At 45.4% G+C, this 20513-nt stretch overlaps 1 protein-coding gene across 1 annotated transcript in view; it reads left to right on the top strand.

Annotated features, from left to right (window-relative positions):
- Positions 1-10611, top strand: part of TMEM245 (transmembrane protein 245) — a 153838-nt gene extending 143227 nt beyond the window's left edge. Inside the window, exon 18 of the transcript XR_007772299.1 lies at positions 10474-10611. The gene's annotated coding sequence lies outside the window, so the exon portion shown is untranslated. The remainder of the gene's footprint in view (positions 1-10473) is intronic.
- The last annotated feature ends 9902 nt before the right edge of the window (positions 10612-20513 follow it).

The following is a 20513-nucleotide window of genomic DNA, read 5'->3' as shown; positions in this document are numbered from 1 at the left end:
CTTCCCTGAAGTGCTCTCCGCTGCTGCAACCTGTTTCTTCCCTCAGCCATCTCCCCCATTCTCCACGTGCCTTCCCATCACTTACACGTTCAACGCCCTCCCCTCTTGCTGCTCCCAGACTCCCCTTAAGTGTGCTCCAGCTGTTCTTGTCTCCCATACCTCCAGCCTACAGGCTCCTGAAAGCTGCTGCTCTGGGCTTCAGTCTCTCGCTGCTTGCAGCTGCACTCTCCTCTCGTCAGATACCACTGATCACTCACTCCCCTCCCCCTCCTTGTTTCTTGACCCAGCTTTTAAGTACACTCTTGCTATCACAGCCTCACAAATTAAGTCAGTAATTTTCTACATTGCATAATTTCACGTATCACCCATATTGTATTATTGCACTGTGACTCACATTTTACTTGTGGTTATAACACCCCATTAGTTGCTTCCATTTTTCTAATATACTTTTTATACCATTTTTATATAGAAACTACCATTTTATTTTGTATTTTCTTTTGGGTACGTTTTGCATTCCACACTGTATCTAGAGTTGTTCCTATATAAAATTGAGTTGCTTATTGACTGTACTGTATCCCATTGTGCTGAACCTCACTTACTGTACCCCACTGTTAAAACTCCCTACACTGTTTAATAAGAACCCCCCCCATCATTGTCTATTGTAAACACCTTATACACCCCATCCCATCGCATTTCATTGTTAAATTCCCACCACTTCCTTTTTCCTTTAATAAAGAAATTAATTGGCACCCCACCTGTGTGGTAATTGCTCCCCAAGATCCCATATACCTGCAGGCAGGGACAATTGCTAGCAGATTGAGGGACATGATCATTCCCCTCTATTCGGCACTGGTGAGGCCTCATCTGGAGTACTGTGTCCAGTTTTGGGCCCCACAGTACAAGAAGGATGTGGAAAAATTGGAAAGAGTCCAGCAGAGGGCAACAAAAATGATTAGGGGGCTGGAGCACATGTTTTATGAGGAGAGGCTGAGGGAACTGGGATTACTTAGTTGCAGAAGAGAAGAGTTTGGGGAGGAGGGGGATTTGATAGCTGCTTTCAACTACCTGAAAGGGGGTTCCAAAGAAGATGGATCTAGACTGTTGTTAGTGGTAGCAGATGACAGAACAAGGAGTAATGGTCTCGAATTGTTGTGTGGGAGTTTTAGGTTAGATATTAGGAAAATCTTTTTCACTAGGAGGATGTTGAAGCACTGGAATGAGTTACCTAGGGAGGTGGTGGAATCTCCTTCCTTAGAGGTTTTTAAAGTCAGGCTTGATGAAGGGATTGGTCCTGCTTTGAGCAGGGGGTTGGACTAGATGACCTCCTGAGGTCCCTTCCAACCCTGATATTCTATGATTCTATGTGTGTAGTTTAAGAAGCCCTGAAGAAGGGGAAAAGAGAGGAAGGGCACTGCAGAGGTGTCCCTGACTACTAGCGGGTGCTCGGAAAGCAGTTGACCCTATTACACCATAATATGCATTTTAGAAATAGTGTAATCATGTAATTATATTACTAAGGAGGAAGAAATAAGTTTGCCCAATGAACCTTAATTTTGTTGTTCCTGACTTCAAGGTTGACTTTATTAATGTAGTCATTTGGACTTCTCGGTTCTATCCAAAATTGCTATTTTGAAGAGTTCAGTTTTCACATTAGTAGTAATAAATCTGTCCTTTTTATTGTGATGTGACTGCAGTTTAATGAACACATTAAAATGTAATTTTAATTATTTTGTGGTAGTGCCCAGATGCCCCCATGAGGTTGAGGGCTCGTTGTACTAGAAACTGTACAAACACACAGGTGAACATGGTCCCTGCACCAAAGAGAGTTATTTCCTGGCTTGAGTCACCTGGCCATGGTCAGAGCTACAAAGGTTATAGCCTGTCACATGTTGGGTGGCCACAATTACACTACTTAGCAGCAGCTCTGCTAGAGTTAACATTTAGAGTTGCTTATTTTTAAAACATTGACGTTTTTAGGTGCTCTAAAATCCACCTGCTTATTCAGATTGTCTTGCAATTTGCTGTGCCTCGTGGTGGGGGCGGGGTTCTGCCTCTAGAGGAAAGGGGAGGTTAGATGAGTTTAGGGGAATGTAGGGAAGCAAAGAAGGGGTCAGAGTTGTTCAGTGGAGGATATAGGGAAGGGCTTCAGCTCTGCCCCCAAAACTTCCTACAATCCTATCCCCCCCCCACTATTGTCCCACATTCAAAACCTGGTCCCACAGCACTGAGACCAGGATGAGGAGCTGGGAACTGGCCTGTTCCGTGCATGCCATAGCCTTGCAGACACTGAAATCACAGGAGGGGAAAGAAAACACCCACTGAAATAAATGGAGCAGTTCACACCTCTGAGAGCTATTGTTTCAGGCTATATGCTTTCGCCTGGGGTGATCTTATTCAGCACAGAACATTGTATTTCACTTCTCTGAACCTTAAATGCTGCAGATGGTTGTATAGAGCCCCTTCCCCATACACTAGACCAAATCTGGCATGAGTCGTCTGTATCTCCATGCACCTACCCCTTCCTACCTCGACCTGGTGTACACACTCCTCAGAGTCCCATGATTTTCCCCTTCTCCCCATGGCCTTTCCTAGTTTATCATTGGCATGACCTGGCAAAGATGAGGGTGGATCTGGTGTGTGTGTTGCATTACTATAACTCTTCGTTCCCTGGTTTTCAGATGTTTGTGTGTAGCTGAATGTAACTTTCGGGAAGGGCAATCAGGACAGGGAAGGGCAGGATCTTGACAAAGGGCAGTCAGGGTCGATGATCAGTGTGACACAGCAGAAAGCTGTTGCATATTCCTCTCCACATTGAGAGAGGGGACATGTTTTATGAGCTTATGCTGTTCCCGGTGGAGCGCAAGACGGTGTAATTTTGGGTTTATACTCCAGAGGGGGAGTGTGCCTGGGGAATTGACTTTGCTGTTGCCTTCCTATGCAGGGGCTGGTCAAAGCTCCTGCATGTAACTGCAGCTGGGTACCCCTTCCTGTATGTAGGCTGGTGAAAGTGCAAGCCTGGAGGGTTTTGGAGCTTGTTACAGCAGTACAGTGTAAGCGGCAGCCCAGGCTGCTGGGTCGGGGGGCTCAATGGTACCCCAGTTCCAAGTGGCACCCCAGGGGGGAACCCATCACAGTCAGAATAGTGTCAAACCTGAAGCCGAAAGTAGCAATGGAGTTTATAGTAAAGTTCCAGACGTGTTGATACCAAGGGTCAGAATCCTAATTGGGTTTCGGGTCTGGGTTAGGAAGCAAGGTCCAAAGCAAGATGAGGTCAAAGCCAGGAGTTCAAGTGCAACAATGGTCATGGCAACTACTGAAGATCCACATTGTTACCTGGACACTTCTTGGAATGCCCCTTGGGTTTATATAGGGCGGGGAGCCAATCAGGAGGTTAATGCCTGTCAGACCCGTTGAGGTGGGACTTTCCATTGTCTGTGTCTGCAGTGGGTAGTGGAGCACAAGAGAAATGTAACCAATTCCGTGTCAAGGACTGTATCCCCAAGGCTTTGAACGGGGATTTTGGGTTGCAGTGAGAGCAGAGTGTAAATTGGTGAGAAAAGTGTTAGAGGCAGAGTTTGAGAAAGTAGGACACGGATTTGAAAGAAAATCTCCTGCTATAAAAATTGTTTAAACTCTAGAGCGAAGTTTGGATCCCAAGTTTATTAAGGAAAACTTTTTGGATGCATTCCTGACAAAGAAAAGTGCTGAAACAATAACTGGGTTTTCTTAAGAGGCTTGAGTATTTAACCTAGTTAAATTTAGAGAGCTTCAATTCCTGTTGAAATGTTTGGGTAAAGGAATTGAACCATGATATAGCTCTGACATCAGATTTATTGTTTGCTCAAATGTGTTTTTGCCCCTCTTGAGTTAAACTTTACATAGCTCTGGTTTATTGTTTTAGAGACAAACTCTGACTCTGCTCCATAACTTGGCATGGGTCATTGGCATGAATCAAGTGTTCTGGCCAGAGATTTTCAGGAAATGGGACAACTGTAGGAAGCTTCTGAAGAGTCCAGAGATTAGTAGATTGCCAACATCAAATAACTCCGTGTGTGTAGTTCCACATAGCCGAGGACTGGAATTTAATCAATGATTTTTTTCCTTATTAAAAAAAGTCAGTTAAAGAGGATAACTGGTGCTAGACTGTAGTTGCTATGCTCTTGTAATAACTACAGTTGTGTTCAGTTGCTACTCATGTAAGATATATTTGCCCACTGACTGTAAACAACAAGAAAAACACAATTTTACATAGAAATTCATTTTAAATTAGGTTTATTTTCTTTGATAAAATGTCCATAATTTTCACTTTGATTGCCAATTGTCATTAACTGAGGTCAGTAATGATGTCATAATGGTCCTAATGCATAGGAAGTTACATTTTTCCTTTGAAATGGTAATAGTTAATATCAGTTCTTCTTTGAGTGATTGTTCATGTGTCTTCCACAATAGGTGTGTGCGCTCGCCACGTATACCGATGCTGGAAGTTTTTCCCCTAGCAGTACCTGTAGGGGAGTGCCCCTAGCAACACCTGGGGTGGCTCCTCTGTGGTGCGGTATAAGGAGCACTGTGTCCTCCCCACCCCACCCTCAGTTCCTTCTTGCCGCCAGTTAAGATGCTTCGGAACTGCTCTGCTCCAGCTTGTCTGCAGCTTTCCTCTAGAACTCTTGTTCGTTCATCATAGTAGTGCCTGTAGCTGAAGTAGCTAGATTAGTTTAGTTTAGTGCACACAGGTCGAGGCATGCCCTGTGCCCAGGCTTAGTCATTCAACACTTGTAAGTTGCCGATGCCAGTGAGTGAGCTGCACAAGGACTGTTTACACTGTTTGGGGAAAACCCATCTCAGCAATTGCTGTATATAAGGTCTTTCAAGCCTTGCATTAAGAGAGAAGGGGACATTTGGCCCTGGGCTATCCTGATGGAGTCAGCATTGACCTCAACTCTGGTGAATTGCTCTGAGTCGGCGAACGGTACCATGGTGTCAGTGCGCGGCGACCCCTGGGTGCCATCCACCAGTCGGCACCGCTCCCCATCCACAGGGCACACCAAGAATGCTAAGAAGAGGCCTTGGCCGCTGCAGAACCGGAGCAAGACCGTGGGAGAGGCTAGACCCATGTTGGGCAGTCCTCGGTCCCCATCAGCCTCCAGACCTCCGACTCAGCCCCCAGACCGAGCAGAGTAGCCAGCCCATTTGGAGCAGGCTTCCCCAGATGTCCGGATGCTCTCTACACTGGAGGCCCTGCAAGCATCTGGGGACACTATATTCTGCCGGTACCACTGCTGGGGCCTCCACAGTTGCCCTCCCGCCCCCACTCAGTACCATTTGCGGTTGAGGGAATGATCCTGATGCCATTTGCCGACCAGCGACTGCCCTGTGCATAGTCCACGACAGTCACCATTGACCCCTACCAGGTTGTCTGGCTGGGTTCTGACTGACAGGCTTCAGGCACTGCTCCACCTCGAGGAGTGGGCCCCGTCGAGACCGAGACAGACAGCACCAAAGGTCCTCATCTCCGAGGGGCTACTGTAGCCAGTCGCGACATGGACGTTGACGCCATTCCCATTTGTCATCTCGTTCCAGGACCCTGCCACAGCAGATGCAGTGGCACCGGGCTCCTTGGCCAGCACTGTGGTACAATGGGCCCCGTGGCCACCCGACGCAGCCCCCAGTGGGAGCTTGCTTGGTGGCTGGAGACTTGGAATGGCCATTGACCTCTCTTTCCCATCCTCCTAGGAAGGAGTCGGTGGGACGTGCATATTTGGTTTCATGCCTGGAGGGCGACCAAGTGGTGGGACCCCCAGTACCGGTGGGTACACAGAGTACCGCACCTACCTCCTCACCCTCCCTTGATGAGGCAATGATGGCCCCTCCCCCCATGTCCTGCAAGAGGGCTCTAAAGCCCACCAGGATCTATTGAAAATGGTTGCATCGAGCCTCAACCTTCAAGCCAAGGAGGTGGAGGAACTCTCAGAATCCCTCTTCAACATCCTATTGGCCTCAGTTCTGGGCAGAGTGGCTCTCCAACAACATGAAGGTGTGGCAAAAATTTCAAATGCCTTGTGGCAAACCCCGGCTTCCTTGCCCCCCATCTCTAAGATGGCTGAACGGAAGTACTTTGAGCCCACCAAGGGGCATGAATATCTGTACACCCACCCTGCCCCCAACTCCCTGCTGGTCAAGTTGGTCAACCACAGGGAACAGCAGGGCCAACCAGCCCCTACTCCAAAAAAATAAAGATTCAAGGAGGCTGGACTTATTTGGGAGAGAGGTTTATTCATCCTAGAATTTCCAGTTACGGGTGGCAAACTATCAGGCTCTTCTGAGTCAGTATGAGTTCAATTTTTGGGGCTCTCTACCCAAATTGGAGGACTCCCTGCAGGAGTGTGACAGGAAGGAGTTCAAAGCTCTGGTGGAGGAGGGTACAGTGGCTGCCAGGGCAACCCTGCAGGCAGTGTCAGATGCAGCAGATACAGCTGCACGGTCCATGGCCTCCACCATGTCTATGAGGAGGACATTGTGGCTCCTGCTGTCTGGGCTGTCCAGTGAAGTGCAGAACTCCTTGCAGACCTTCTGTTTAATGGCAAGGCCCTGTTTGTGAAACAGAAGGATGTGAAGCTGCGTGGCCTGAAAAATTCCTGCACTACGCTTAAGATACTTGGCTTCTGTGTTCTGGCTCTGGCTAGACCTAAGTTTAAGCCACAGAAGGCTCCCACTCCCACCATCCACTCTAAATCTGAGCCCCTTTATAATAAGTCATGGGACTATAAGAAACGCCAACAGAGGCAGTCCTGGTCTTCCCCCCCGGCAGCCTGGGTCCTCCAAGGGTGAACAGGCAAGGAAACGTCAGTTTTGACAGGATGCCTGGGAGTGACCTACCAGTTCACATCAGGGGTCCACCCGCAATAAAGCTTCCTTTCTCCAACCGGTTATGTGCTTTTCTCCCGGAGTGGTCACGGCTGACCTTGGACCAATGGGTTCTCAACACTATCTCCCTGGGCTACACCCTCCAATTTACCTTTACCTCGCCCCTCCGCTCCCATCCCTCCTGGGGGACCCCCTCATGAGGCCTTGCTTGAGCAGGAGGTGGGGTGGCTCCTTGGCTTAGGAGCAGTGAGGTGATGCCAGCGGAGTTCAAACGCAAGGGGTTCTACTTTGCTATTTCCTTATCTCAAAGGCCAAACGTGGGATCAGACCTGTCCTGGACCTGCAAGGCCTGAACCAGTACATGGTAAAGCTCAAGTTTTGCATGGTCTTTCTGGACTCCATCATCCCCTCCCTGGATCCTGGGGACTGTTACACTGCCTTCTATCTGCAGCACGTGTGCTTCCACATTCATATATTTGAGGGGCACAGGCATTTCCTCCGTTTCACGATTGGACAGGAGCATTACCAATTTACAGTTCTCCCATTTGGCCTGTCCACTGCTCCCAGGGTATTCTGATGTCATGGAGTCCAGATCTTCCCCTATCTGGATGACTAGATGACAAGGGCAGCTCCCGGTCGCAGATGCGGGATCATGTGGCGCTCCTCCTGTCCACGTGTGCCACCCTGGGCCTGTTGGTGAACAACACCAAGTCCATGTTAAACTCTATGCGCTGTACTGGGACTATTGGGGCAGTTCTGGATGTGATGTTGGCCAGGGCCTCCCTCCCACCGGACAGATTTGAGATCCTGAATGGGCTCATCGACACAGTCGCAAAGTTTCCTGTGACAACAGCCAGAGCATGTTTCCAGCTCCTGGGTCATGTGTCGGCTTGCACATATGTAGTTCGCCGTGTCAGACTCTGGATGAGGCCCCTCCACCTCTGGTTGGCCTTGGTGTTCTCCCAGGCCAGAGACAGGAGATCACCTCCCTACAATGGTGGTCCTCCCTGGGGAACATGCTTCAGACCTGGGGTGGGGAGCACCTGTGAGGGACGTTCAGACCCAAGGTCTGTGGTCTGCACAGGACCTTTCCCTGCATATAAATGTCAAGGAATTCAAAGTGGTCTGGTTGGCATGCGTGGCCTTCCACTTGTACCTAGAGGGCAGAGTGGTCAGGGTTCTCATGGACAACACGGCCTCGATGTTTTACATCAACAGGCAAGGCAGGGCCCACTCTTCTGCCCTCTGCTAGGAATCCCTTAGGCTATGGGACTTCTATATAGCCCACGACATTTGCCTACAGGCGTAGCGCCTACAGGGCAGCCTGAACTTGCAGGCGGATTGCCTGAGTGGAGACGTCTCCTCTCAGCCCAAGTGGTCTCTACACCCAGAGGTGGTGCACAGACTTTTCCAAGAGTGGGGAACTCCCCAGGTGGACCTATTCATGACTTGGCAGAACCACTGGTGTCCCCGGTTCTGCTCTGGGGGGTGGGGCTGTGAATGGGCTATATCCAATGCCTTCCTCCTATCCTGGTCAGGCAAGCTCCTCTACGTTTTCCCCCTGATCCCGCTGATCGGCAAGGTCCTGGAAAAGATAAAAATGGACAGGGCTCGGATCCTCCTGATTGCACCTGCATGGCCCAGGCAACATTGGTATGGGACCTTCACGAGCCTGGCGATCGCCCCACTGTGGCCATTGCCGTCCTGCCTGGACCTGCTCTCTCAGGACCAGGACCACCTCCTCCACTACAACCTAGCAGTACTCCACCTCACAGCGTGGCTGCTCAATGGTTAGGCCGGGAGGAAAGGACATGCTCGGAAGGGGTTCAGCACGTCGTCTTGGATAGCAGGGAACCCTCCACACATCGAGCCTATTTGGCAAAGTGGACTCAGTTTTCCAGAGAGGCAAATGAGCAGGGCGTTTCTCCTGTGGCTGCTCCAATCAAGCTCATTTTAAACTATTTCCTTCACCTTAGAGCCCAAGGCCTGGCGCCCTCATCCATCAAGGTGCACTTGGCAGTCATATTGGCCTTCCACCTGCCAGTGCAGGGGCACACGGTATTCTCCCATGCTATGACTGGCCAATTCCTTAAGGGTTTGGATCATCTTTTCCCATACATTAGGCCCCCAGTCCTGCAGTGGGACCTGAACTTGGTGCTGGCCCGGTTAACAGGTCCCCACTTTGAGCATTAGCTACATGCTCCTGGTCGCACGTCTCATGGAAGGTGGCCTTCCCGGTCTTGATGACGTCTGCTAGACTGGTCTCGGAACTCAAGGCCCTGACCTCCGAGCCCCCGTACACGGTGTTCCATAAGGATAAGGTTCAGCTCCTCCCACATCCTTCATTCCTCCTGAAGGTGGTGTCCACCTACCACATGGGTCAGGACATTTTCCTGCTGGTCCTCTGCCCCAAGCCCCAGGCATCCAGTAAGGAGCACCACCTCCACATGCTGGATATGAGATGGGCTCTGGTCTTTTACCTGGAGCAGATTAAGCCATTCAGAAAGTCTTCACAGCTGTTCATCACCTTGGCTGAACTCATGAGGGGTTGGCCAATCTCCACTCAGCGGCTCTCCAACTGGATCATCACCTGCATCTTTACCAGTTATGACCTGGCAGGAATCCCTCTGCCGTCAATTGTAGGGCACACTCGACTAGGGTGCAAGCCTCGTTGGCTGCCTTTTTAGCCCATGGCCCCATTCAGGGTGTTTGCAGGCTGCCCCATGGTCTTCAGTTCACATGTTCACCTCGCATTATGCGATCATCTCCCAGACCAGGGAAGACGCCGGGTTTGGCAGGGCTGTGTTCCATCCCAAGAGTTTGTGAACTCCTACCCACCTCCAACAGATATAGCTTGGAATCACCTATTGTGGAATACACATGAGCAATCACTCGAAGAAGAAAAGGCAGTTACCTTTCCGTAACTGGTGTTGCTCATCTCTATTCCACGTTCTGCCCTCCTTCCTCTCTGTCGGAGTTATCTAGTAAGAAGAAACTGGGGGTGAGGGGGAAGCGTCCAGCACCCATTATACCACACCATAGAGACCACACTCCAGGGTCACTAGGGGCTCTTCCCTACGGGTACTGCTACTACTAGGGGAAAAACTTCCGCCACCGTTGCAGGTGGCAAGTACGCACACCTATGTGGAATAGACATGAGCAACACATCTTGAAGACCACCAGTTACAGAAAAGGTAACTGTCTCTTACTCCACCTTTGCTCATTCAATAAATAAAAGTTGATTTAGCCACACAAATCCCACTAATTTTAAGTGGAGGTGAAGGATAAATCCCCTAGCTGACCATGAAAATCTCAAGCATAGGGATGCTGCTGCCTACAACAAGACTATTGAGATGGCAGAAAATTCCTCCTAGACACTCAGCATCAGCTTCTTGCTTGTCATCCCAAAAAGTCAGTGGTCTTAAGTGCTTAGAATATTTTGCCGTTGGATCATATATCTTTTATGAATAAACATATATAATATGGTCATGACACATGTGGCTGTTGAAATGAATGCAACTGGGAGACTAAGGAAGCTTGCCTGTGGTGGAAGGCAAGGAGGTAGGATTGTGTAGTGATGGTTTTTTGTTTTTTCCTTTCCTTAACTTGCAGGTGCTCTACAAGGAAGAATCCACAAAGGGAGGAAAATGGCATATCACCAATGTCGCTGCTAGCTCTTCCTCTGCCTGCACCTGTTTGCTCCCCCTTCTTCCCTCCGACAGGCACCCTGACCTTGGAGACTTCCACCCAGGCCCTGGTCTTGACTTTCTGGGATTGTGGCCTGCATGTCCCTGCCAACATAAACCAGGCACGGGGAGCCACCTGATGTGAGGTTAAAAAAAATGCAGGAGGAGGTGATTCATCTGCATAGCATCTGGGAGCCCTGTGGAAACTTCTTGGATGGAGAATGCTAGCTGACTACAGCAGCACCAGAAAAGGAAGAATTGTCTGCTCTACAGGGAAGAGACTGGCTACTGGCAACCTTGGGCAGTAGAGAGTGCTTCTCTTTCCCCTCACCCCACCTCTCCCGATTCCTCCCTTCATTGAGGTGAAGAACTAATATGCCGTACTCGTAACAGGAGGTGAGGAGCATATGAAGAAAAACCGTCAACAATAAAGACAGTTGAGTACTGAAATAAGCTTCCAAGGAAGCTTGTGGAAACCCTATCAATGGAGGTTTTTAAGAGCAGAACAGGTTGGAGGGAAACCCTTTCTAGCTGTAACTGCTCTTGATATATCAATAGATCTGTCTCCAATTCCAGTTGCAGTGACACAGTTTGACTATGAATCATAGAAGACTAGAGTTGGAAGAGACCTCAGGAGGTCATCTAGTCCAACCCCCTGCTCAAAGCATAATTGCTGCCTCTGTCAGCCTCTTCCTTGCTTCCCTCCAGGGAGCTGTCTCCAAGATTTCTGCTGCCTGCTGGAAGTTCCCTGCAGACCTGGATAATTCTATACATTTTTTTTGTGATGATCTGTAGTGTGAATCTCATCTACACAGGATCTCTTGGGTCTGACTCCAGCCTGTTCTACTCTAATCTTTGCATCCACTGCTACTTTTGTCCTGAGTAGTAATATGTTGCAGAGACCATAATCTTTTCATTGCTAAACTGAAATTAAAACTGAGAAAGATCAGCTTTAGCAAGAGAGAACCAGAAAATCATCAGTTCAAAACCGAAAACAAGAATACTGTGAGAAATTCCAACTTGAATTAAGGAACAGATCAGAAGCACTGCCAAAGTACTGGCACACAGACTGGATCTGAGGAAAAGTGGGCATTGCTTAGAGACCATGTGATTCAAGCTGTAGCAATCAGTTGGATGTCAACACAGATGGAGCAAGTAAACTGGATAAGCAGAGAGATGTGGTGTCTCACTGAAGGAGGAAAAATACTGAAATGAAAACTCCTGACTCAGACCAATGAAGTCTGGGAAAAACCAAAGGAGGATTACATGAAAGCAGACAAGGTAGCACGTAGTGAACAGTAACTCAAGGTAAGATAAATGGAGATATGTTGAAGATCTAGTAACTGAAGCTGCTGCTATGATAGGAAACAATAGAGCTATTCACTGACTGACTAAATTCCTATGGGGAAACTTCAAAACAGGAAATGGGTCCAATATAAATCAAAGATGGAAAAATGCTTACAACTGGGGCAGAACAGAAAAATAGATGGACAAAGAAGTCCTCAACAGACCCAGCCCTATCTCAGCACCAGCTTTTGATAAAACATACAAATCTGGTCAAATATGCATCAGAATGAAATAAAACATAGTGTGACTTCATGTCCTTTAAATCAAAATTTCTTTAATACGTTGTCTACTGTATACTAACATATAGCAAGTTTACATATTTTCTGGTTTGGTTGATAGAGAATTGTGTTGACATAACATTTAGAAGTCTGTAAGATTTTGAACTGGTATCATGTAACATTTGGATTAAAAAAAATAGCACCGTGCAAAATCAATGTCACACAGTAAATGGATTAAAAATGGATTAACTGATTGCTCTGAGTACAGAATTGTAAATGTAGAAACCTTATCCCAAGGGAATACTTCTAGTGGGGATCCACAAAACTCTGTTCTTGGCCCAATGCTATTCAATATCTTTATCAGTGATCTGGAAGAAAATATAAATTCATTACTGGTAAAGTTTGCAGATAGAGCACTTCGGTGGAGATAGATAATTATAAGGACGGGTTAGTTCTACTGAGCCCTCTGGATTGCTTGGTGAGCTGGTCTTATTTGAACAACGTGCATTTTAGTACAGCCAAATGAAATAATATGTATCTATGAACAAAGAACATAGGTCACACTCAGATGATGAGGAACTGTATTTTGTAACGCAGTGACTGAAAGAGATTTAGGGATCATGGTGCGTAACCATCTGAATATCAATTTTCAGTGTAAAGTAGTGGCTAAGAAAGCAAATGTGATTGTTGCGTATATAAAGAGAGTAACATCGAGTAGGAGTAGAGAGGTGGCATTACCGCTGCATATGGCATTAGTGAGACCACTACAAGAATAATGTGTCCAGTTCTGGTGTCCTCGCATTAAAAAGCACATTGACATAATGTAAAAGATTCAGAAATGAAGTACAAGAATAATTCAAGGTTTAGCAAATTCTACTTACAACGAGGGACTAGAATCATAGACTTTCAAGTCAGAAGGAACCATTATGATCATCTAGTCTGACCTGCACAATGCAGGCCACAGAATCTCACCCACCCACTCCTGTAACAAACCCCTAACCTATGTCTGAGTTATTGAAGTCCTCAAATTGTGGTTTGAAGACCTGAAGCTGCAGAGAATCCTCCAGTAAGTGACCCGTGCCCCATGCTGCAGGGGAAGGCGAAAAACCTCCAGGGCCTCTGCCAATCTGCCCTGGAGGAAAATTCCTTCCCCACCACAAATATGGCAATCAGTTAAACCCTGAGCATATGGGCAAGACTCACCAGCCAGGCACCCAGGAAAGAATTCTCTGTAGTAATTCAGTTCCCAACCATCTAACATCCCATCACAGACCACTGGGCATACTTACCTGCTGATAATTAAAGATCAATTGCCAAATTAATTGCCAAAAATAGGCTATCCCATCCTACCATCCCTTCCATAAACTTATCAAGCTTAGTCTTCAAGCCACGGATCATCCTAGTAGCCCTTCTCTGTACCTGTTCCAGTTTGAATTCATCCTTCTTAAACATGGGAGACCAGAACTGCACACAGTATTCCAGATGAGGTCTCGCCAGTGCCTTGTATAACGCTACTAACACCTCCTTACCTTTGCTGGAAATACCTCGCCTGATGCATCCCAAGCCAACATTAGTTTTTTTCCCAGCCATATCACATTGGCGTCTCATAGTCATCCTGTGATCAACCAATGCTCTGAGGTCCTTCCTTCTCCTCCTCTGTTAATTCCAACGGATGCGTCCCCAGCTTATAACTAAAATTCTTGTAATTACTCCCTAAATGCATGACCTTGCACTTTTCACTATTAAATTTCATCCTATTACTATTACTCCAGTTTACAAGGTCATCTAGATCTTCCTGTATGATATCCTGGTCCTTCTCTGTGTTAGCAATACCTCCCAGCTGTGTCATCTGCAAACTTTATTAGCACATTCCCACTTTTTGTGCTAAGGTCAGTAATAAAAAGATTGGTCCCAAAACTGATCCTGAGGAACTCCACTAGTAACCTCCTTCCAGCCTGACAGTTCACCTTTCAGTATGACCCATTGTCTCCCCTTTAAGCAGTTCCTTATCCACCTTTCAATTTTCATATTGATCCCCATCTTTTCCGATTTTAGTTAATAATTCCCCATGTGGAACCGTATCAAATGCTTTGCTGAAATCGAGGTAAAAAAAAAGTTCAATCTATTTAGTTTATCCAAAAAAAAGTTAAGGTGACTTGATCACGGTGTCTCTACCTATGTGAAGAAGAGCTTTCTGGTGGTAGAGGGCCCTTTAACATAGCAGGGGAAAAAAGGGCCTAAGAAGATCCAAAAGATGGAAGCTAAAACGAGAAAAATTTAAATTAGAGCTAGGGTGCAATTTTGAACTGCAAGGGTAATTAGCCATTGGAACAATTTATCAAGGGATGTGATAGATTCTGTTACTTGAAGTCTTTAAATAAAGACTGGATATCTTTCCAAAAGGTATACTACATTTCAAACTAGGTAAACACAGTAATGCACAAAGTAGGCAACTGTAAGCAGAGTCAGGATGAGCTCTACCCTGACATCTGGTGGTGAACTATGGGATGTGTGGAAAGAATTTCAAAAAGTATGAATTCTCAGATATTTGCATGGGCATGCCCAGCATAGCCCAGTGCAGCCTGGGATGGTTATTTTGACAGCTCTGGGATCCCCAATTTCTTGTTATTGGGGCAGGATAAATAAAGTGTTGCCACCTGATTATGTGAATGAGGAACTACGAGACTGCTTTATGACAGAGATGTCTCAATATAACTTAAGTGACACTTGCTAAACAAGGGACGTGGGTTCCAATACCCAGTGAATTGAGAGAGGTTGGGGACTGGTGTGTGTACCTGATGGTATGGGCTTCTTTTGAGGGCCTGGAACACCAATTGCACAGCCTCCTCTCTCCACTGTAAAAGAGTAGAGCTAATTTTGATTCCATTAGGAGTCCATCTAGAGACTGCTGAGCTGAGTTCATTTTGGGCCAGTGGTGCACCGGCACCAGGGCTCCCCTGCTAAGAGATGAAATCACTGAAAGAGCTGAGATCACTGAGTGCTGTGTTAACTAGTGGGGGAGCCTGAAGACTTATCATTAAGCAGCTGGCAGAGCGGAGCAGTTTGCAGCATGTTGGATCAGCCCATGGAACAGTGAGCGGAGTGAAGCGGTTTGCAGGGAGCGGCACAGCTGGTGTAGTGGAGCTGGTCGTGGTGAAGGCTGCAGCAGAACTCCACGGAGAGGCAGAGCAGTTGGCCCTGGCCCATGTAAGGTGCCCCTTAACACCTTGTGTGAACTCCCTCCCCCCATTTCCACCCAGGCTGGGGAGGTAAAACTCTGCAGATAAACTTTTGAATTCTGGGGTAGCACTGACCAGAGACTTCTGGGTTGTTGGACTTTGGGGTGATTGGGCTTAAGACCCTAAGGGGGAAAGGACAGTGCCAATTGTACTTGGAGGTGGGTTTTTGCTTATGGTTTGTGTTATAATCCTGTTTGTGGTGTTTCTCCAATGGGATGCTGCATTGTTTCCTTCCTTTATTAAAAGGATTTTGCTACACTCAGACTCCGTGCTTGCGAGAGGGGAAGTATTGCCTCCTAGAGGCGCCCGGGGGGGGGTGGTATGTAAGTGTCCCAGGTCACTGGGTGGGGGCTCGAGCCGGTTATGCATGGTGTTATTGAAACGGAACCCCTGGATACTGAACCCAGCCCTTGTTGCTGCCAACTCAGAGGGGCAGAAGGGTTACGTTTTGAAGGGTTACACAACTATATCTTGACACTCAAGAGGTGAAGCAAGTGTATAGTTTCTAATAATCAGATGGAAGAGACCATGGAAAAAGCAAGAGAAGGATAGCTTATAAAAAAAATTAATTGAACAACTTTCAAAGATTTCTTTGTTGCTGGAAGTTATAACAACACATCTGCACTAAATTGCTGAAGTGCTACATATTGTCAGCTCCTCCCGTGTGGATGTGAGAGCTGGACATTTAGGAAAGACATTGAGAGACAACTCAAAGTTCAAGTTTCAGTATTACAGAAGAATGTTAAACATTAGTTGTGTAATCAAAACTATGAACAATGAGATGATGAAAAGGATGAATTTTAAGAGCATAATTTCTTGAGACCCTTGATAAGAATAACCTCTTCCTGTGGACACATGACTGATTGCAGAGTGACTCAGTTCTTGCACTCCTATTATCTGAGCAGGATAACAGGCAAACTGTGTGAAGAGGAAGAAATGTCAGAAATTGACTGGTTTCCAAATAAGGATGAAAGTTTTACAACTCTGTCATGATTGAAAAAGACGGAAGTGGTGGTCAACAACCTCCATATGAAAGATGTCACTGGAAGAATAGAAGTGTATCTCAAACAGAAGTTAAGGGCTTGACGCAAGCATTATTGGGTGAAATTCTATGGCCTATATTATGCAGGAGGTCAGAATAGATCATAATGTTTCCTTTGTCCTTAAAATCTATGATTCTAGAATGTATGTCATTGTTTTATGTAGATCTTGATTGTATAAATGTCATCATGAGGGTGGATCTCTGCACCTGCCACCTCGGATCCAGTTGCAGCCAGTTTAAATTACAACTTCTAACATGCCAGCTCGGGGATCTATTACAGTTAAAGTATCCTTTTAGTATATCTTTATATTGCAACTGAAATGGGGTGGTTGAATGAGGAGCATTTGGCTAGAGATTTTAGGCATAATAGGCACACAAGTCTTGTTGTAACTAGCAGAAACTTCCAACAAAAAATGGTTTTGCTTTTACTTACTGGCTGTTGACTTTTTCCTTCCCCAAAGCAGTAGAAGTGATGTTGATTTAAATAGAGTATTTTTTATAAAAGTAATTTAAGCTTGTTTTCAAGAAAATATTATTCTCTCTCTCTCTCTCTCTCTCTCTCTCTCTCTCTCTCTCTCTCTCTCTCTCTCTCAGCTGGTTGTGGATAATGATTCTAATCTTGCTGGTTGGTTTAAGCAGATGCCATTGTGTATTTTCTTCCCTTGGTCACTGTCTTCTTCCCTAGAATGATAAAGTGAAAATTAATGATGTGCCTTTGGAGTGTCCACCTGTTTCCCATGGTATTAATTGCTCTTTAGTGAAGGAAACAGCAAATCTATGATGTACCAGAATGACATTGTAACTTCACAAGTGGATAAAAGCATAGGAGAGTTCCACTGGTACCAATATTTTTAGAATGAAGCTCAGTTTAAAAAAAAGAAAAAAGCAAAGCACACTCTGCTGCAACATCTTCATTACAGATTAAACAAAGACTGTGAATGGCTTGCCAATTACAAAACCAGTTTCTCCTCCCTTAGTTTTCATACCTCAACTGCTAGAACAGGGCCTTATCCTCCCTGATTGATCTGCCTCATTATCTCTAGCTTGCCTGCATATATATACCTGCCCCTGGAAATTTCCACTGCATGCATCTGACGAAGTGGGTATTCACCCACAAAAGCTCATGCTCCAAAACGTCTGTTAGTCTATAAGGTGCCACAGGATTCTTTGCTGCTTTTACAGATCCAGACTAACACGGCTACCCCTCTGATAATTCATTACAGATGCTACTTGTGTTGAATAAATGAGTCTCTTCATCTACTACTTGTACAAATCTGGAAGCAAGACTGGATGTGCTAATATTAATTTTGATTTTAAAAGTAACTTGTCTCTTATACAGTCAATTTATAACCCAAATCTTTTATTAGGTTAACAGAAAGCTTTTTGCTACAGGTGCCGTGCCTCGAAAAAGCTGACAAATTATCACTTAGGCCAGCTGTGTTCTGGACAATATAGTTGCCAAAAATAATTCTCCTTTGTCATCTTCATCTTTCATATAAAGATCTCTGTGTAACTTGCAAACATTTATTAATGAAGCCTCAATGTATGCATGTGAGACAACTGTCTTATACTTGTGTCTGTGTGTGTTTGTATACACACGTGCGCCTAATATTTCCATATATAATATAAAAATATGGAAAAATTAGGCACAGAGAAGTTGTGGATGGGATTATTAAAAGCATTCAGTATTGACCCACTTTCACTGTGGTCAATGAGAGTTTGACACTGATGGTAAATGGGAACAGAGTTAGGTCAATCCTAAGGGCTTCTGGAAGTCCCACCTTTGTACCAAATTATTGATGGAACTGAGGATGGACCAGGAGCTGTACAATGATGTCTACTGAGCTCCCATTAAACAATTTGGACAGATATATATTTTTTTGTAAAATATTATATAATATTTTACAAAAAATTCTTGTTTCAATGGGTAAGGCTCTTTCAGACTCTCTCATACACCCTTGAAACTCAATTCAAGTTAGAACTATGTTAGTGCTTCTAAAAGAGAGTGTTGCCTGATTCTCTCATTTCCACATTTAATGTTAACTGTGCTGGCAACATGCCCCTGTACTTCCTAGATCTTAAATGAAGATTATCCAGTTTTACGCTTATGGAAGCATGGTGACTTTTTCTGTCTCTGGTGATTTTCTTGAATCAACAACTATCTGTTGTTCATAGTGCAGACTGAGTGCTTTTCTTCTGTTCTTGGTGCCATAAAGTACTATGTACTACATGGCCTATGAGGTAGAGTGAGCACTTTACAATAAGGGGCAATATGTTAGAGGGCAACTTCATGGATACTAAATCAAAATATTTTTTATTCTTTCATATCACATTTGTCTATGGTTATGAAAACCTAGCCCCATTTGAAGATGCTCCATTGTCTCTAAAGACTGTTTATGTTTGTGGGAGCAGAAAGCACTATCTAGGAGCAGCTGCTTTTCAAGAGTGAACTTGAAGTGACATCACAAACAGAAGTCATAATTTTTTTTTTTAAGGCCAGAAGGGACCATTGTGATCAATTACTCTGACTTCTTGTATAACACAGGTCATAAGACTTCCCTGAAATAATTCCTAATAATTGAACTAGAGCATTTCTTTTAGAAAAATGTCTAATCTTGATTTTAAAATGTTCAGTGGTGAAGAATTCACCATACCCTCAGCAAACTGATCCAATGGTAAATTACCTACACTATTAAAAATCTGCACCTTCTTTCTAGTGTGAATGTGTCTAGCGTCAAATTGCAGCCATTAGATCTTTGCTATACATTTGTCTGCTGGATTGAAAAGCTATCTAGTCTAAAATTTCCATTCACTATGACACCTACGTGGGACCTGAGTGGCTGCCTCTGCAGAAACCCCTTTTCCAGTCCCCACAGTGCATTACCTCAGGTGCAGACCTTTGCCTACATCTTTTTTTTGGCATGTGACCATGTTGTCCAACCACTCCCCAGCTGGGTCTTCAGGTTGCACCAACCGGTTGCCAATATTGATCCTTAGCAAGCCAAATAGGCTTGACATCTGTGCAAGTTTCCCTCTAGTCAATAACAGTATGCAGTGACCCAGAAGCAGCTTCTCCAAAACAAAGTATGACATATTTTGCCAAAAGATTCACAGCACTTAGAGATGTAGATTTAAAATAAGAGACCTACACATATATTGTTGTACACATGCTTAGTATTCGCCTGGAGCCCCTAGATAGGACGTAACATTTTATCTTGGGAACCAAGTTGTAGCTTGCTTGCTGCAGACCTGGGTTTTCAGTCATTGTGTGTCAGCCGACATCATGCTCTCTGTGTGCGTCAGCCATAGCATAGGTGACCTCTTCCCCAGCTCCCTGTCTGCCAGAGGCATCTTTTAGCAGAGGAATGTCTTGATCTTTCTTCTCAGCCTTGGCCAAACAGATGTCACCTGAATACTAACTGAGGAGTTCCCCTTCACAGCTATAAACCTGGCTATTTTGTTCGAAGGGAGGTGTCTTCTCTGAGGCATTGTTTTACCTGTCCTGCATAGTTTATTTAACACATTTTTGAGATAACTATCCTTTCAGGCAGGGTAATATCACACAGATACACTGAGGGGCATATGTTGTTTATGGAAAAAAATACAAATATTTCCCAGTTCTCCACAGTAGGTACTATGAAACTAATTGTCACCCCTTAACCTTCTCGTTGTTAAGCTAAATAAATTGAGATCCTTGAGTCTATCACTATAAGCCCGTTTTCCGATCCTGTAATCCTTCTTGTCGTGGCTCTTCTCTGAACTCTCCAGTTTATCAACACCCTCGAACTGTTGGCACCAGAACACAGTATTCCAGCAGCTGTTGCGCCATGTCAAATACAGAGGCAAAGTAACATCTCTGCTCCTACTCGAGATGCTCATGTTTATTCATCCAAGAATCCCATTAGTCCTTTTGGCCACAAAGTCGCACTAGGGAGCTCTGATTATCCACCACAACCCCCAAATCCTTTTCAGTCACTGCTGTCCAGCACAGAGCCCCCGATCTTCCTAGGGAAGACCTAAATTCTTTGTTCTCAGATGTATGCGTTTGCATTTGGCTGTGTTGAAACATCTATTATTTGTAATAGATTGTAATTTGTAATCTCATTTAAAAAAGATATCA

The sequence above is a fragment of the Gopherus flavomarginatus genome, chromosome 2 (assembly GCF_025201925.1).
Source record: "Gopherus flavomarginatus isolate rGopFla2 chromosome 2, rGopFla2.mat.asm, whole genome shotgun sequence".
NCBI lineage: Eukaryota > Metazoa > Chordata > Testudines > Testudinidae > Gopherus > Gopherus flavomarginatus.
Note: the sequence above shows the minus strand (reverse complement) of the source record. Positions and strands in the feature narration are given on the sequence as shown.